Raw genomic sequence first — 11,784 nt, forward strand, 5'->3', positions numbered from 1 at the left:
CATTTGTTTTTCAACAGGACAATGACCCAACACACTTCCAGGCTGTGTAAGGGCTATTTTACCAAGAAGGAGAGTGATGGACTGCTGCATCAGATGACCTGGCCTCCACAATCCTCCGACCTTAACCCAATTGAGATGGTTTGGGATGAGTCGGACGGCAGAGTGAAGGAAAAGCAGCCAACAAGTGCTCAGTATATGTGGGAACTCCTTCAAGACTTTTGGAAAAGCATTCCAGGTGAAGCTGTTCGAGATAATGCCAAGAGTGTGCAAAGCTGTCATCAAGGCAAAGGGTGGCTATTTGAAGAATCTCAAATATAAAATATATTTTGATTTGTTTAACACTTATTTGGTTACTACATGATTCCATATGTGTTATTTCATAGTTTTGATGTCTTCACTATTATTCTACAATGTAGAAAATAGTAAAAATAAAGCTCACAGAACAGGGCTCCGGGCAGCCGAGCGGAAATTGAGGAAAACTAGACTCCCTGCGGACCTGTCATCTTTTCACTCCATCCTCTCTACATTCTCTTCCTCTGTTTCTGCTGCTAAAGCCACTTTCTACCACTCTAAATTTCAAGCCTCTGCCTCTAACCCTAGGAAGCTCTTTGTCACCTTATCCTCCCTGCTGAATCCTCCTCCTCCTCCCCCTCCCTCCTCCCTCTCTGTGGATGACTTCGTCAACCATTTTGAAAAGAAGGTTGACGACATCCGATCCTCATTTATTAAGTAAAATGACACCGCTGGTCCTGCTCACACTGCCCTACCCTATACTTTGACTTCTTTCTCCCCTCTCTCTCCAGACTTGTGATGGCCGGCCGCCCAACAACCTGCCCGCTTGACCCTATCCCCTCCTCTCTTCTCCAGACCATTTCCGGAGACCTTCTCCCTTACCTCACCTCGCTCACCAACTCATCCTTGACCGCTGGCCATGTCCCTTCCGTCTTCAAGAGAGCGAGAGTTTCACCCCTCCTCAAAAAATGCTCGATCCCTCCGATGTCAACAACTACAGACCAGTATCCCTTCTTTATTTTCTCTCCAAATCTCTTGAGCGTGCCGTCTCTAGCCAACTCTCCTGCTATCTCTCTCAGAATGACCTTCTTGATCCAAACCAGTCAGGTTTCAAGACTGGTCATTCAAGTGAGACTGCTCTTCTCTGTGTCACGGAGGCTCTCCGCACTGCTAAAGCTAACTCTCTCTCCTCTGCTCTTATCCTTCTAGACCTATCTGCTGCCTTTGATACTGTGAACCATCAGATCCTCCTCTCCACCCTCTCCGAGTTGGGCATCTCCGGCGCTGCTCACTCTTGGATTGCATCCTACCTGACAGGTCGCTCCTACCAGGTGGCGTGGCGAGAATCTGTCTCCACACCACGTGCTCTCACCACTGGTGTCCCCCAGGGCCTCTCCTATTCTCGCTATACACCAAGTCACTTGGCTCTGTCATATCCTCACATGGTCTCTCCTATCATTGCTACGCAGACGACACACAATTCATTTTCTCCTTTCCCCCTTCTGATAACCAGGTGGCGAATCGCATCTCTGCATGTCTGGCAGACATATCAGTGTTGATGTCGGATCACCACCTTAAGCTGAACCTCGGCAAGACGGAGCTGCTCTTCCTCCCAGGGAAGGACTGCCCGCTCCATGATCTCGCCATCACGGTTGACAACTCATTTACATTTAAGTCATTTAGCAGACGCTCTTATCCAGTTAGTGAGTGCATACATTATTATTTTATTTTTCATACTGACCCCCCGTGGGAATCGAACCCACAACCCTGGCGTTGGAAACGCCATGCTCTACCAACTGAGCTACAACTCCATTGTGTCCTCTTCCCAGAGTGCAAAGAACCTTGGTGTGACCCTGGACAACACCCTGTCGTTCTCCGTTAACATCAAAGCGGTGACCCGATCCTGCAGGTTCATGCTCTACAACATTTGCAGAGTACGACCCTACCTTACACAGAAAGCGGCACAGGTCCTAATCCAGGCACTTGTCATCTCCCGTCTGGATTACTGCAACTCGCTGTTGGCTGGGCTCCCTGCCTGTGCCAGTAAACCCCTACAACTTATCCAGAACGCTGCAGCCCGTCTGGTGTTCAACCTTCCCAAGTTCTCTCATGTCACCCCGCTCCTCCGCACACTCCACTGGCTTCCAGTTGAGGCTCACATCTACCACAAGACCATGGTGCTTGCCTACGGAGCTGTGAGGGGAACGGCACCTCCTTACCTTCAGGCTCTGATTCTACACCCAAACGAGGGCACTACGTTCATCCACCTCTGGCCTGCTAGCCCCCCTACCTCTACGGAAGCACTGTTCCCGCTCTGCCCAGTCAAAGCTATTCGCTGCTCTGGCACCCCAATGGTGGAACAAGCTCCCCCACGAAGTCAGGACAGCGGAGTCACTGACCACCTTCCGGAGACACTTGATACCCTACCTCTTTAAGGAATACCTGGAATAGTATCAAAGTAATCCTTCTACCCCCCCTCCCCCACCCCCCCATAAAAAAAGTGGTTGTCCCACTGGCTATCATAAGTTGAATGCACCAATTTGTAAGTCGCTCTGGATAAGAGTGTCTGCTAAATGACGTAAATGTAAATGTAAAAACTCTTGAATGAGTAGGTGTGTCCAAACTTTTGACTGGTAGTGCCAGGCAACTCATTTTTTTTATATTTACAATTTAGGTCAGCTCTACTGGCCTATGGAGTCCCTTGGGAACCCCAACTACCGAAACATCCAATGATGGGATTTATAAATAAATTATTTGGGCTCCCAAAAGGGCTGATCTCTATAATGTATAAACATATTGTGAGCTAGCCATTAAAAAAGTATGGTCCACAGATCTAATTGAATCTGAACGACCCTTTAACTGGAACAGGATATGGAAAAATATGACCTTGGCATCCTATAATCCAAACCACCAATTTATAAATTCATATTTTGTTCACATGCTGTATTTAATACCATGCAAATGTTTTACGATGAAATTGTTCCTAACTCCCAACTGTTCACTGTGTCCCCTAAATCAGGTAGGCACATTCCTTCATATGATGTGGGAGTGCTTCGCGGGCAAAGTTACAAAGTTTTTTTCTAAGGGCATTTAAATGTTCAATGCTTTCCATCTATTATGTTACTTAATGATGATAGCCCCTTAAATCTCTCAATAAATCAGAGAAGATTACTGATGGCAGGCAGCAGAGCACTCTGGTCATTGTGGGGGGAGGGCAGGGGGGATTGGGGGAATCTAAGGGGAGAATCAGGAGATGGATGGGTGGGGTGGAGGGACTAATAAGCAACCTCGGTTGCTTGGTGGGATGAGAAGAGGTAGGAAGCATGGTTTCCGGGTGGGGAGGGAGGATGTGCGCGGGTGGGTGGGGACTGAGGGGGGGGGGTCGGGGTTATCTTTTCATGTATTTATTTGATTGTTTCTATACCTGTATGAGTACCAGGTGTGTGTGATTGACAAGATAAGACAAGACAAATGGAGTGATGATAAATGGAGCGGTAGTGGCTAGTAAGCCGGTGACGACGAACGCCGAAACCTGCCCGAGCAAGGAGGAGGGGCAGCCTCGGCTGAATTCGTGACAGGCAGCCTGGTCCTCAAATTTGCTTTGTTAAAATCCCCGGCTACAATAAATGCAGCCTCAGGATATGTGGTTTCCAGTTTGCATAAAGTCCAGTGAAGTTCTTTGAGGGCCGTTGTGGTATCGGCTTGAGGGAGGATATACACAGCCATGACTATAACCGAATAAAATTATCTTGGGAGATAATACAGTCGGCATTTGATTGTGAGGTATTCTAGGTCGGGTGAACAAAAATACTTGAGTTCCTGTATGTTACTACAAATACACCATGAGTCGTTAATCATGAAACACACACCTCCACCCTTCTACTTCCGGAGAGATATTTATTTCTGTCTGCGCGATGAACTGAGAACCCATCTGGCTGGACCGATTTCGACAGAATATCCCCAGAGAGCCATGTTTCCGTGAAACAAAGTATGTTACAGGCCCTGATGTCTCTCTGGAAAGAAAAACTTGCCCTAAGCTCGTCAACTTTATTATCCAAAGACTGAACATTAGTGAGTAGTATACTTGGAAGCGGTGGGTGGTGTGTGAACCAGCAGGCCGCTCCAAGTGCCTCTCCTCTGCCGGCGATGTTTTGGGTCAGCTGCTGGAATCAGTTCAATTGTCCTGGGGAAAGCAAACAAAGGATCTGCTTCGGGAAAGTCGTATTCCTGGTCATAATGCTGGTGAGTTACCGCCGCTCTTATATCCAATAGTTTTTCCTGGCTGTATGTAATGATACATAACACTTTCTGAGCTAATAATGTAAAAAATTATACATAAAAAACAAAATACCGCAAAGTTTCCTAAGAGCTAGTTGCGAAGCCGCGATCTTTGTCGGCGCCAACCCTGTTTGTTTAGCTGCAGTGGTTACTAGGTAAGAGATTTAGGTTATTTTACTTCACCTCGGAAAGCTGTCTAATTAAAGCTTATGGTCCTATATGTATCATCTCATAAGTGGATCTGAGGAAAGTTGGGGGGCTTCTACTTTCCACACTGACGTAATGGAGCAGGAAGTGACATCACTTCCTGTGACATGACTCGAGGCAACCTCAGGAAACTGATAGTGAGCCTTGTTTACAGCTGTGTTCACCGAGCGACAAGAGTTTCTGATGATTATAGCTTTACAGCTATCATTGTGTCAATCATTTATCAATGTCTGATGCTTACTGGAGCTCCTTCAGTGCTTAGAATTGATTTAATAGAATATCAATACTTTATTAGAGTGTTTTACCCACTTGTAACAATGACCACAGGAGTTGTCAAGACAACACAGTCAGATCTGGGACCAGACCAGGTTTTGTACACCTATTCTCTTTCTTGTATACCCCCAGTGTAGGAATATGAGGCCAGCCTATATAATAAAGTTTGACTGGATAATCTCAGTCCTACAGACGGTCAGTTATAGATACTTTAGCTCCATATAGATTAGAAGATGCATTGTAATAACTTCGGGTGTCCTGGAGTCACACTAGGACAGGACAAGGTATGTAAACAGAGAGTGTAGGGGAGAGTGGGGTAAGTTGAGCCAAAGGGTTTGTTGAGCCACCCCTTGTTTCTAGGAAACCATACACAAAATGAATAATGTGACCAAATATTTAGGAAGAGGTCTTCATTCCATGGAGTCTGTGAAGGAAGAAACCACATGGAAAAAGTGGTAAGCAAGTTAGGGCCCAAAAACTGTTTTTCACACAGTCAAATGAATGCATTGTGTAATAGGTTTCATGATGCTTGTATCTAAACCAAAGTAGATTGTTTTAAGATTGTTTTACACATCAGTTGGGGTTTCTATAAACTACGATATGAGGTCCTAAACCTAGCATGAAAGTGCATCCTTGTAGATGTGTGGGCTAATATAGTCTAAATATTTGCCTTGGGATAAGTTGAGCCAATGGCCACCATACCCCATACATATTATGATTACATTTGGTCAGTTTTATGTATAGTATTTTTGCAATGTGTCACACATATGATCTCAAGGTAGTGCATTTTTATTATTACAGAGCAGACATCATCATGTCCCGTATATACAAATGTAAAACAAGCAGGGTTCTTAAGAAAGCCGCCAAGGAAGTGAGAGAAGGTAATAAGTCCCTTTGAGCAGCAGCAAGGGATGAAAAAATACACTGAATCAAATCAAATAAAATAAAATTTTATTGGTCACATGCGCCGAATACAACAGGTGCAGACATTACAGTGAAATGCTTACTTACAGCCCTTAACCAACAGTGCATTTATTTTAAACAAAAAAGTAAGAATAAAACAACAACAAAAAAGTGTTGAGAAAAAAAGAGCAGAAGTAAAAATAAAGTGACAGTAGGGAGGCTATATATACAATAGAATAAAGTGACAGTAGGGAGGCTATATATACAGGGGGGTACCGTTGCATAGTCAATGTGCGGGGGCACCGGCTAGTTGAGGTAGTTGAGGTAATATGTACATGTGGGTAGAGTTAAAGTGACTATGCATAAATACTTAACAGAGTAGCAGCAGCGTAAAAAGTATGGGGTGGGGGGGGCAGTGCAAATAGTCCGGGTAGCCATGATTAGCTGTTCAGGAGTCTTATGGCTTGGGGGTAGAAGCTGTTGAGAAGTCTTTTGGACCTAGACTTGGCACTCCGGTACCGCTTGCCGTGCGGTAGCAGAGAGAACAGTCTATGACTAGGGTGACTGGAGTCTTTGACAATTTTGAGGGCCTTCCTCTGACACCGCCTGGTATAGAGGTCCTGGATGGCAGGGAGCTTTGCCCCTGTGATGTACTGGGCCGTACGCACTACCCCTCTGTAGTGCCTTGCGGTCAGAGGCCAAGCAGTTGCCATACCAGGCGGTGATGCAACCAGTCAGGATGCTCTCGATGGTGCAGCTGTAGAATTTTTGAGGATCTGAGGACCCATGCCAAATCTTTTTAGTCTCCTGAGGGGGGAATAGGCTTTGTCGTGCCCTCTTCACGACTGTCTTGGTGTGTTTGGACCATGATAGTTCGTTGGTGATGTGGACACCAAGGAACTTGAAGCTCTCAACCTGTTCCACTACAGCCCCGTCGATGAGAATGGGGGGCGTGCTCAGTCCTCTTTTTTTTCCTGTAGTCCACAATCATCTCCTTTGTCTTGGTCACGTTGAGGGGAGAGGTTGTTGTCCTGGCACCACACGGCCAGATCTCTGACCTCCTCCCTATAGGCTGTCTCATCGTTGTCGGTGATCAGGCCTACCACTGTTGTGTCGTCGGCAAACTTAATGATGGTGTTGGAGTCGTGCCTGGCCATGCAGTCATGGGTGAACAGAGAGTACAGGAGGGGGACTGAGCACGCACCCCTGAGGGGCCCCCGTGTTGAGGATCAGTGTGGCAGATGTGTTGTTACCTACCCTTACCACCTGGGGGCGGCCCGTCAGGAAGTCCAGGATCCAGTTGCAGAGGGAGGTGTTTAGTCCCAGGATCCTTAGCTTAGTGATGAGCTTTGAGGGCACTATGGTGTTGAATGCTGAGCTGTAGTCAATGAATAGCATTCTCACGTAGGTGTTCCTCTTGTCCAGGTGGGAAAGGGCAGTGTGGAGTGCGATAGAGATTGCATCATCTGTGGATCTGTTGGGGCGGTATGCAAATTGGAGTGGGTCTAGGGTTTCTGGGATTATGCTGTTGATGTGAGCCATGACCAGTCTTTCTGAAGGTAATATTACTGAAGGTAATATATATATATATTTTTAAATACATGTATCTGTTCTAAAGAGATTGTATGATAGAGTAGCAGAGAAACACAAGATCTCATTTGATGACATGGAGTCTGAGCTTGCTAAACATATCAAGAATCTCACAGATCAGTTTCATGGGCTTAGTAGCCAAAAAATGCAAACTTGCCTACGAATTGGTATATTGAAACAGCATCCCTGTTCCAGGCAACTGGTCAAGAAATGGAAGGGTTATATTGAACAGAGAGATCTATATCTGAATGTAGGCATACATTTAAGATATACAATATACCACACCCCCATTCCATGAATTAAACTTTGACCTACCAGCACCATCACCCACTGTCACAGGACACCATCACCCACATATCTCAAGGCAGTTCAACATACCCTGTCCCTATGCTCAATGTACCTTATACCCGAGGTAAGTTGTGCCAAGAGACTGCTGTTTTCAAAACTGTTATGTTTACATGAATTCTGATTATATCCAGGTACACACAACATCCTTGAATATTTGTAGATATCTTTGTTAGAAATAATACTATATTTCCCTTGACGTAGTGATGCTGAACGTAAAAAAATGGCTCAACTTACCCCATTCTCCGTGAACCAACCAGACTACTGAGGCTAGGTACCATCGTCATCATTGACTCAGTTCTCACAGACAATCACACAAACTCCGGTTGTGAGTGACGCTGGCTAGAGAGTTCCAAAAATATTCCCCTACCCCAGGACACTTCAGTGGGTGACTATCCAGAAAAATTGAGAAAAAGGAGAACTCTGTTTCTGCATAGATCTGATTGTCTATTGACAGGACATACAACATTTTTTTTTTTTGTTCAAGAGCACATGTCACACCCTGGTTCGGGGACTCATTATGTTGAACCAGGGTGTGTTCATTCTATGTTTTCGGTTTCTCTGGTGGGTGTTCTAGGTGGTTTATTTTCTATGTTTGCCGGTGTGACTCCCAATCAGAGGCAAACGAGTGTCAGCTGTCGGCTGTTTGTCTCTGATTGGGAGCCATATTTAATCTATCTGTTTTCCTTTCGGGTTGTGGGATTTTGTTCGTGTGTGTGCGTGTTGTACCACAGACGTCACGGATTCGTTGTTTGTTTGTTTTGCTCGTGTGAGTATTTAATAAATATACTATGTTCACTCGCAACGCTGCGCATTGGTCTCCTGTTCTAGACGATCGTGACAGAAAATCCCACCAAGACCAGACCAAGCAGCGTGTCCAGGAGCTGAAGGGCGATAATTGGAAACAGAGGAGCGAGAATTGGGCGAGAATGATGGAGGCCTGGTCCACGGGGGAGGAGAGACCCCCAGAAAATTTTTTAGGGGGGCTCACGACGTCGGGGCAGCAGGTGTACGGGTTGGAGGAGTGCAGGAGGTTGGCAGATAGGGCCGCCAGGTTAAGGGGGCCACTGGTCACGAAGGGGAAGGAAGGTGTAGAGGCACGGCCAAGGGTACTGGGGTGTGTTACCAGTCCGGTCCGGCCCGTTCCTGATCCCCGTGTAGGGCCAGGGGTGTGTGTCCTCAGTGCGGTCCTGTCTGTTCCTGTTCCTCGCATGGAGCCTGTGGTGCGCGTCCCCAGCCCAGCCCGGCCTGTGCCTGCTCCCCGCACCAAGGATACGGTGCGCGGTCGCCAGCCCGACCCGGCCTGTTCCGGCCACTCGCACCAGGGATACGGTGCGCGTCGCCAGCCCGACCCGGCCTGTTCCGGCCACTCGCACCAAGGATACGGTGCGCGTCGCCAGCCCGACCCGGCCTGTTCCGGCCACTCGCACCAGGGATACGGTGCGCGTCGCCAGCCCGACCCGGCCTGTTCCGGCCACTCGCACCAGGGATACGGTGCGCGTCGCCAGCCCGACCCGGCCTGTTCCGGCCACTCGCACCAGGGATACGGTGCGCGTCGCCAGCCCAGTCCGGCCCATCCAAGCTTCCCGCACCAAGTCTGTGGTGCGTCTCGTCAGCCCTGTCCGGCTCGTCCCTGCTCTCCGCACCAAGTCAGTGGTGTGCGTCGCCAGCCCATTCCGGTCCATTCCTGCTCCACGCACCAAGCCAGGGGCGCGTGTCGTCAGTCCGGCTCCGGCCAGCGGGGCTAGACAGGACCAGGAGTACTTTGGGGGGTTGGAGAGGAAGTGGGGATCAAGCCCGAGCCGGAGCGCCGCCGAGGAAGAATGCCCACCCAGCCCTCCCTGTTTTGCTCGTATTTAGGCGCGGTCACAGTCCGCGCCTTTAGGGGGTACTGTCACACCCTGGTTCGGGACTCATTATGTTGAACCAGGGTGTGTTCATTCTATGTTTTCGGTTTCTCTGGTGGGTGTTCTAGGTGGTTTATTTTCTATGTTTGCCGGTGTGACTCCCAATCAGAGGCAAACGAGTGTCAGCTGTCGGCTGTTTGTCTCTGATTGGGAGCCATATTTAATCTATCTGTTTTCCTTTCGGGTTGTGGGATTTTGTTCGTGTGTGTGCGTGTTGTACCACAGACGTCACGGATTCGTTGTTTGTTTGTTTTGCTCGTGTGAGTATTTAATAAATATACTATGTTCACTCGCAACGCTGCGCATTGGTCTCCTGTTCTAGACGATCGTGACAGCACATAAAGAACATGTACCATACATACACAACATATCTTTGCTGTCTTTACAAAGGAGCGTAATTACATTCACATGTAAAGGATATATTTTGGCTGTATAGAGCAAATATTTCAAGAGTCTGAATAAGAATATAATTTGGATAAAGCTACAGAAAAACAACAGAAACCAAAAAAAAAAACCCAGAAATTACAGAATAAGAGCCTTGGTAAGAAAAAGTGGGAGAGTATGAACTAGGGAGTACTGTTGGTCTACAGGACAGAAACACAGAGGGACTAGGGAGTACTGTTGGTCTACAGGACAGAAACACAGAGGGACTAGGAAGTACTGTTGGTCTACAGGACAGAAACACAGAGGGACTAGGGAGTACTGTTGGTCTACAGGACAGAAACACAGAGGGACTAGGAAGTACTGTTGGTCTACAGGACAGAAACACAGAGGGACTAGGGAGTACTGTTGGTCTACAGGACAGAAACACAGAGGGACTAGGGAGTACTGTTGGTCTACAGGACAGAAACACAGAGGGACTAGGGGAGTACTGTTGGTCTACAGGACAGAAACACAGAGGGACTAGGGAGTACTGTTGGTCTACAGGACAGAAACACAGAGGGACTAGGAAGGTACTGTTGGTCTACAGGACAGAAACACAGAGGGACTAGGAAGTACTGTTGGTCTACAGGACAGAAACACAGAGGGACTAGGAAGTACTGTTGGTCTACAGGACAGAAACACAGAGGGACTAGGGAGTACTGTTGGTCTACAGGACAGAAACACAGAGGGACTAGGGAGTACTGTTGGTCTACAGGACAGAAACACAGAGGGACTAGGGAGTACTGTTGGTCTACAGGACAGAAACACAGAGGGACTAGGGAGTACTGTTGGTCTACAGGACAGAAGCACGAGGAGCCAATAGGGAGAGAGCGTTGTGAAATGGTGTGTGTTTACACTGAACCCTGAACCTCCAGAGGACTGAGAGGAGTGCCATGTAGGTTCACTGGTTGGATGGGTCAGTTGTGACAGAGACACACGTGGATACGCACTCATGCACGGATGCACACACACACACACACACACACACACACACACACACACAGTCTTGTACAACTAACCTTGTGGGGACACACAATTCAGTCGCATTCAACATCCTATTTTCCCTAACCTCTAACCCTAAACCTAACCCTAACCCTAACCCATACTCTTACTCTAACCCTAACCTTAATCCTAACCCTAACCTTAACCCGAAAACCTAACGTTAACCCTAAACCTAACCCTAGCTCCTAATCCTAACCCTAAAACTAACCCTAGCTCCTAACCCTAACCCTAAACCTAATTCTAACCTTAACCCTAAACTCCCTAGAAATAGCATTTGACATTGTGGTGACCAACAAAATGTCCCCAGTTGGTCAAATTTTTGTTTGTTTACTATTCTTGTGGGGACTTCTGGTCCCCACAAGTATAGTTAAAGACATCCACACACACACACACACACACACACGAACAGGAGAAAGTGCCCTGGTTGGAAAGTACCAAGAAAGCACCTCCTAAAGAAGGGGAAATTATATAGACCTCAGACTGTATTTATAAGACCTGACATTCATAAGAACATTGTCTAATCTTTCTGGGTTAGGCCTATACCGAATCTGAGATCAAATACAAAGACAAGGATATGGATAAAATACGCAAGGGAGTAGATTTGTGTGTGTGTGTGTGTGTGTGTTTGTGTGTGTCTGTCTGTCTCTGTGTGTGTGCATGTCTACATGCATGTGTGTTAGTGGTGGGGGGAAAAAATCTATACAGTTACATATCGGGATATTATTTTTGACTATATATCGAATTGGATCGTTTTGACAATATCGCAATATAATCTTTGCGCTAGTCGGCTGTACCTGCACCAAAACTCCAGTATTTATCCTTCATAGCATGTTCTCCATCTTCT

General features: G+C 47.0%; 1 non-coding gene across 1 annotated transcript; it reads right to left on the reverse strand.

Annotated features, from left to right (window-relative positions):
* Positions 1-1,749: 1,749 nt before the first annotated feature.
* On the reverse strand, positions 1,750-1,822 carry trnag-ucc. The gene has a single exon. It is a non-coding gene; the product is annotated as a tRNA-Gly (tRNA).
* Between the last annotated feature and the right edge of the window lie 9,962 nt (positions 1,823-11,784).

The sequence above is a fragment of the Coregonus clupeaformis genome, chromosome 29, assembly GCF_020615455.1.
Source record: "Coregonus clupeaformis isolate EN_2021a chromosome 29, ASM2061545v1, whole genome shotgun sequence".
Taxonomy (NCBI): Eukaryota; Metazoa; Chordata; class Actinopteri; order Salmoniformes; family Salmonidae; genus Coregonus; species Coregonus clupeaformis.